This window comes from Acinonyx jubatus, chromosome E3 (assembly GCF_027475565.1).
Source record: "Acinonyx jubatus isolate Ajub_Pintada_27869175 chromosome E3, VMU_Ajub_asm_v1.0, whole genome shotgun sequence".
NCBI classification, from domain to species: domain Eukaryota; kingdom Metazoa; phylum Chordata; class Mammalia; order Carnivora; family Felidae; genus Acinonyx; species Acinonyx jubatus.
Window position 1 is genome coordinate 2,847,969 of NC_069398.1, and position 7,940 is coordinate 2,855,908.

Sequence of the window (7,940 nt, forward strand, 5' to 3'; positions counted from 1 at the left end):
AGGGATACAGGAGCGCTGATGCATAGGGGCACTTGTACCCCAATGTTTATAGCAGCACTTTCAACAATAGCCAAATTATGGAAAGAGCCTAAATGTCCATCAACTGACGAATGGATAAAGAAATTGTGGTTTATATACACAATGGAATACTACTTGGCAATGAGAAAGAATGAAATATGGCCTTTTGTAGCAACACGGATGGAACTGGAGAGTGTTATGCTAAGAGAAATAAGTCACACAGAGAAAGATACCATGTTTTCACTCTTATGTGGAGCCTGAGAAACTTACCAGAAGACCATGGGGGAGGGGAAGGGAAAAAAAAAAGTTAGAGAGGGATGGAGCCAAACCATAAGAGACTCTTAAAAACTGAGAACAAACTGAGGGTTGATGGGGGGTGGGAGGGAGCGGAGGGTGGGTGATGGGCAATGAGGAGGGCACCTGTTGGGATGAGCACTGGGTGTTGTATGGAATCCGATTTGACAATAAATTTCATATTAAAACAATTTTTTTAATTAAAAAACAAGGAAATCAGGGCTTGCCGGGGGTTGGAGGGAAGAGAGGGATGAACAGGCAGAGCACAGGGGCTTTCAGGGCAGTGAACATACTCTGTGTGATTCTACAGTGGTGACACACGTCATTATGCATTTGTCCAAACCCGTGGAACACACACCACCAAGACTAACATCAAGGTGAACTATGGACTCCGGGGGATGATGTGCCCTCATCAATTGTAATAAACGTACCACTCTGTTTTGGGGGGGGGGGGTTGATAGTGGGGGAGGCTGTGCATGTGCGGGAACAGGGGGTACATGGGAAATCGCTGAATTCCCCTCAGTTTTGCTGTGAATCTAAAAATGCTCTAAAAAATAAAGTTCATTAATTTTTTTAATGTTTATTGATTTATTTTTGAGAGAGAGGGAGATGATGAGCAGGGTAGGGGAAGACAAAGAGGGAGAGAGAAACCCAAGCAGGCTTCAGGCTGCCAGCACAGAGCCCAGCATGGGAATCAAACTCACGAATCATGAGATCATGACCTGGACTGAAACCAAGAGTCGGATGCTTAACTTACTGAGCCACCCGGGTGCCCTGAAAGTTGATTAATTTTTCAACAATGTTTTAAGAAATGAAGGAGAGAAGAGGGAAGGGTGTTGGGCCTGTGACCTTACTTCTCTGACCTCATCTATAGAATGGGAACAAGCCTTCTGTCCCAGGACGGCCATTATGACCAGTAGTGATAAACGACACAGGACATCTGGCATGCCTTCCATTCCCCTGGGATTAATAACCAGGACATGGTTTGTATTTCCAGAATCACTGCCCCTTATTCAACTCAAAAAGATCAATCTATGCCCAGCTCAAAGGAAACAAATGTATTTCATTTTCTTTATTTTTTTTTATTTTTTAAGATTTATTTTTGAGAGAGAGAGACACACACACACACACAGAGGGGGAGCTAGGAAGGGGCCGAGAGAGAGAGAGGGAGACATAGAATCCAAAGCAGGCTCCAGGCTCTGAACTGTGTGGGGCTCAAACCCACCAACTGGGAGATCATGACCTGAGCCCAAGTAGGATGCTTCACCAACTAGCCACCCAAGCACCCCCAACAAATGTATTCAACATTTTTTTTTACATTTATTTATTCTTGAGAGACAGAGTGAGACAGAGCACAAGCAGGGCAGAGGCAGAGAGAGAGTAAGACACAGAATTGGAAGCAGGCTCCAAGTTCTGAGCTGTCAGCATAGAGCCCGACAGGGGGCTCGAACTAACAAACCACGAGATCATCACCTGAACCGAAGTCGGTCACCTAACCAACTGAGCCACCCAGGTACCCCCCACACACAAATGTATTTTAAATAAAATGAAGTCGAAATCAGATGAGAGACCCAAAGAGGCTGTTGAGAAAAGGGTGGCCCTTCCCTGGGGAGACGATGTGTCAGCCCCCTCCCTGCCCCTAGCGCGTTTTGCTGCTGCCAGTATTCAGAGGTGATGTACCCCCAGCGAATGCCCTGGGACCCCATAATACAGAGAGGATACAGCGATGGGACGCTTTGCTCAGGCGGGGCCACAGTCGGTGGAGGGAGGGAGCCTGGCTGGGAAGACATTTTGCTGCCCCAAGTCCTCCACCAGCATCCTGGGCCCTGGATAACCTAGCAGGAGGAAGAGAAACAGGGCAGGCTTGTGACAGTTGGAAATGCTCATTAATCTCCCGGAGGCAGAGGCAGGAAAGAACGGGGCGTCTGTGTAAGCTCATCTCAAAAGAGGACTTTTGGATTCAGGTCTAAGTGGACCATAAAACCTCTTCTCCGCCCCACCCCGCCCCGCCCCGCCCCACACACAGAATGTGTGTGTGTCGATGGCCAGCTTCTCTGAAACTGGGTGTTCCCAATGACATCCAGGGCAACAGCACCTCCAGCCTCTCGGTCGTTCTGCAAAGGCAGGTGCTCAGCATTACATCGACCACCAGCACAGGCAAGACCCTGCTCTCAGACAGCTTACATCCCAGTGCAAGACACAGACGACAAACAAGGAAAAATAAGTAACATCAGTCTGGAGAGCAACGAGCTGATGCAGAAAATACAACAGGGCTGTGATAGACACCCAGGCAGGCGGTCTGGGTAACATAGGACAGGGGGGCGGGGAGAGCTCTCCGAGCAGGGAGATTTAGACATGAACTACACGGTGAAGAAGCCGTCTGTGCACGTGGAAACTGGGCTGGGCACTGGCATCCTGGGCCAAGGGGGACAGCAAAGCCAGAGGCCTGAGCCAGCTGGACGCTCCATCAGTCTGCTAACTGCTCACAAACAGGGAGATTGAAACAAGAGGAATTCATTCTCCCGCGGCCCTGCGCACCAAGAGTCTGCGGGGTCAAGGTGTCCACAAGGGCTGGTTCCTACAGGAGGCCCTGAGGGAGAGTCTGTCCCACGCCCGTCTCCTGGCTTCCGGGGTCTGCGGCCACCTTTGTCATTCCCCAGCTTGTAGACGCATCACTCCAATCTCTGCGCCCGTCTTCACATAGACCTCCTCCCTCTGCGTCCCCTCCTCTTTCCATAAGGACACTTGTAGGATCATGATTGCATCTCAAAGTCCTTAATTAATGACATCTGCAAAGACTATTCCCAAATGCGATCACATTCAGAGGTTCCAGGTGGACACAAATTTTTGGAAGATACCATTCAGCCCACTGCAGACCCTAAATTGTGCAATTTTAACACTGCAGCCGGTCATCTGCAGGTCTACGGAGGAGGGGGGGACTGGCTGGGTGATTCTAAAATGATTAGCAAGAACGACAGTAGCAGGCACTATGGACCCCTCACCATGGCCCCTCGTCCCCACCATTTCTGTGCTTCTAACAGGCAGCCCCAGAAGGTTTTCTCTGGACTCACTGCTCACACACAGCTGACCAGACACACCAAGGAATCGGCAGCCCTACCCAATGACTGCAGGATTTGGTGTACAAACAGCCCAGAGCCCTCGCCTCTTGGGTGAGACAACTCAGAGAAGCACATGTTTTACGCTGGTTCCGAGAATTCCCCAACAAGGTGAAACTCCAGGGAACCGGAGCCTTCGCCCTCAGCAAGGGGGAACGTAAAATGGGGCAGACGCTCTGGAAAACGGGCGGGCTGTTTCTCAAAACGTTAAATACAGCATTAATTACAGAAGACCCAGCAACTGCACTCCTGGGTACACAGCCTAGAGAAAGGAAAACGTATGTCCAGGCAAAAACTTTACGTGCATATTCATAGCCCCCTTATTCGTAATAGCCAATGCCTATGTACTAACGAATGCAGTCTATCCATACAATGAAATGTTATCTTGCCGCGAAACAGGAATGAAGTAATGATGGGTACTAGGACATGATGGATTAACGTTGAAAAGATGGTCCGTTAAAGAAGCCAGACACAAAAGAGAGTATTCGTATGATTCCAAGTATGCAAAACACCCAAAAGAGGCAAATCCATAGAATAGGAGCGGCCAGGGAAGAGGGCAATCGGAATGAACACTCGTGGGTGCAGAGCGTATTTCTGGGGTGACGAACGCGTTTTGGAATGAGATGGTGGTGACAGTTGTACAGTCTCCCTGAATACGCTAAATCCACCCATCTGTATACTTCCCCGGGTGACTTTTATGGTACGTAAATTTCACCTTCCAGCTGCGATAACAGCACACCAAAGACAGAGGGGCTCATAAGCCACAGAGATTTACCTCTCACAGCTCTGGGGGCTGGACGTCCGGGGCTAGAAGTCCTCCTGGACCTGTCGCCCTCTTCCCTTCCCCCAAGAAGAGACTGCTACTTCTGTCTGCAGACATCTTTCCAGACTTCTTTCTGTGCATACATCCTGAAAAAAAAAAAAAACCATGTAATATTTTGTGAATGTTTGCTCTTATATAACTGATATTTATACAGTTTCTATAACCCTATAACTTGCTTTTTTTTTTAATCTAACAATGTGACTTGGTCAAATTAGTGAAATTAATGTGTTCTTTAAAATGCAAGGGATGTTGGGGCGCCTGGGTGGCTCAGTTGGTTGAGTATCCGACTCTTGATTTCAGTTCAGGTCACGATCCCAGGGTCATGGGATCAAGCCCCACATCGGGCTCTGCACTGAGCATGGAGACTGCTTGGGATTCTCTCTTTCCCTCTCTCTCTGTCCCTGTGGCATGTGAGTGTACGCTCTCACGCTCTCTCCTCTCTCGCGCTCTCTCTCTCTCTCAAAATAAACAAATAAATAAATATTAAAAAACAAACAGAAGGGGCTCCTGGGTGGCTCAGTCGGTTAAGCGTCTGACTTTGGCTCAGGTCACAATCTCACAGTTCGTGAGTCTGAGTCCCACGTCAGGCGCTGTCCTGATGGCTCAGAGCCTAGATCCCGCTTCAGATTCTGTGTCTCCCTCTGTCTCTGACCCTTCCCTGCTCACACCCTGTCTGTCTCTCTCTCTCTCAAAAATAAACATTAAAAAAAATTTTTTTAAAGATGGGTATGATTAACAATACTCAAGAAATCAGAAAATTAACTTTCAGGGAAGTAAAGGAACTCCCGACCACCTCACGTGTGGAACGTTTTCCACGAATAGGTGTCAAACGAGTGGAAAGGACTGGTCGGTGGCCCTGCAACTGATCTGAAGCCAGTGCTGGAGCACCCGAAGGTCAGCTTGGTGCCTCTGCACACAGACCCGGGAACCAGACAGGCAGCAGGTGCTCTTAGAAGCTAGTGGGAGGCAGGGGGCAGAGTTCTAATCACCTGCTCTCAGCAGTCCCGGGGCGAGGGGAGGAGGGAGGTTGGGAAAGCGCTCCCTCAGGAGGACACAATCTTCTAGAGCTGATGGGGAAAACACATCAAGTATTCGGTAAACACACGACCTTTGGAAAGGGGCTGCTCGGAATACATGAGCCAATAAGAATCACCTGACAGCAATTTCCTGCAACCTGGTTTCTTATCACACATCTGGCATTCCGGCCGCCTTCCTCTGTTGCATACATGATTTGTCATTAGCCCTGATGGTGGAGGTAATGTACACTCCCGCATGCGTGAGCGAGCACCGTAATCCTCATGTCACCGAGCCTTGGGACAGCTGCTCGAGGGAAGAGGCGTGCAGGAAAGGGCCTTTCGTGCAGGCTTCACCCAGCACACCCGCTCGGAGGTCTGGGAGACGAGTCTGCACGCCAGCTCTGCCATGCAGAAGCTGGGAGGCTCCTGGTAAGGCACGTCACCTCTCTGAGCCTCAGGGCTGTTGTGTGGATGAAGGAGGAACTGAAGGGTGAAGGGGCCAGCAGAGGGGCTTGTAAATAACTGAGACATGGAATGGGAAGGGACGTCTCCCCCACGTCTGCAGAGCTCTGCAAAGAAGGGCTGACTCTCGTTCCCCTTATTCCCATAAATTCCTGTTGTGTTGCAAACTACCCCAAAATTCAGTGGCATAAACAATAACCGTTTTGTTATGCTCATGGATTCTTCGGGTCAGGAATTCAAGAAGGGCACCATGGGGCCAGGTTTGTTTCTGCTCCATGATGTAGGGTCAGGTCGGGGGGGGGGGGGCGAGTGGAGGGCAGGTGGAGGGCAGGAGGGTACTCTTACAGCAGTGGGCTGAAGACCTGGGTCCCTCCGGGGGAACCCTTCCAAGATGGTTTCTATTGTGCGTTGAATTATGTCTCCCCAAAAGATACGTTCAAGTCCTAACCCCAAACCTGGAACATGACCTTATTTGGAAATAGGGTCTTTGCAGATGTAATAAGGCGAAAATGAGGTCATGCTGGATGAGGTGGGCCCTAATCCAGTAATCGGTACCTTCCTAAAAGGAAATTTAGACACATACACACAAGAAAGACGACCATGTGAAGACAGAGGCAGAGTTTGGAGTAATGCATCTAGAAGCCAATGACAGCTGACAGCCACCAGAAGCTAGGAGGCAGGCAGGGAGGTAGTGTGGATTGAATGTTTCTGTCCCCCTAAATTCATAGATTGAAGCCCCAAAGCCCAGTGAGGCCGCTTCTGAATATGATGCGTTTATGGTAGTAAGTAAGGTTAAATGAGGTCATAAGGGTAGAGCCTGATGGCAGAGGATTAATATCATTATAGGAAGAAGCACCAGACAGCTTGCTCCCTCTCTCTTTGCCTACACAAAAAGCGGCTGCCTGACGACAGAGAGGTCTGCCAGCCAAGAACTTCGTGCTCTCACCAACCCCCAACCACGGTGGCACCTCAGTCATGGACTTCTCAGCATCCCCCTCCCAAACTGTGAGGAAGTAAAGGTCTTTTGTTTGAGCCACGAAGTCTATGGTGTTTTGTTACAGCAGCTCGAGCTGACTAATACACAGGATCCTTCCCTAGAGCCTTGGGAGAGGGTACAGCCCTGGTGACTCTTGATTTTGGACTTCTGGGCTCCAGGAGCGTGAGCGAATAAATCCTTGTTGAGTTACGCCTTCCCATTTATGGCAATTTGTTACCTCAGCCGGGACATTAATAGTTTTGTTGCCTACGTTTGCAGAGCCTGGAAGGAGGGGTGAAGATCAGATTCACCTAGGCCCACTGACCAGACAGTCTGCACGCGCGCGGCACCCCCCCCCAGCATGTCGGGGGTGATTACTACCTGAATGATTTAGGATTAGCAATGATTATGGCTTGTAAATTCAATTAATCTTCAACAAAGCAGGAAAGAATATCCAGTGGGAAAAAGTCTCTTTAACAAACGGTGTTGGGAAAACTGGACCATTTTCACACACCATACACAAAAATAAACTCAAAATGGATTAAGGACCTAAATGTGAGACATGAAACCATAAAAATCCTAGAAAAGAACAAAGGCAGTAATTTGTCTGACATCGGCCATAGCAACTTCTTTCTAGATATGTCTCCTGAGGCAAGGGAACAAAAGCAAAAATAAACTATTGGGACCACATCGAAATAAAAACTTCAGCACAGCAAAGGAAATAATCAACAAAACTAAAAGACAGCCTACGGAATGGGAGAAGATACTTGGGAATGGCATATCCAATAAAGGGCTAGTGTCCAAAATATATAAAGAACTTACACAACTCAACACCCCAAAAACACAAAATCCAACTAAAAATTGGGCAGAAGACATGAACAGACATTTCTCAAAAGAAGACATCCAGATGGCCAATAGGCACATGAAAAGATGCTCAACATCACTCACTATTAGGGAAATACAAATCAAAACCACAATGAGAAAAAAAAAACGCTACAATGAGATACTGCCTCATATCTGTCAGAATGACTAAAATTGACAACAGGTGTTGGCAAGGATGTGGCGCAAACGGAACCCTCAGTGCACTGTTGGTGGGAATGCAAACTGGTGCAGCCCGTATGGAAAACAGCATGAAGTTCCTCAAAAAGTTAAAAATAGAACAACCCCATGATCCAGTAATTGCCCTACTGGGCATTTACCCAAAGGATACAAAAATACTAATTCAAAGGGATGCA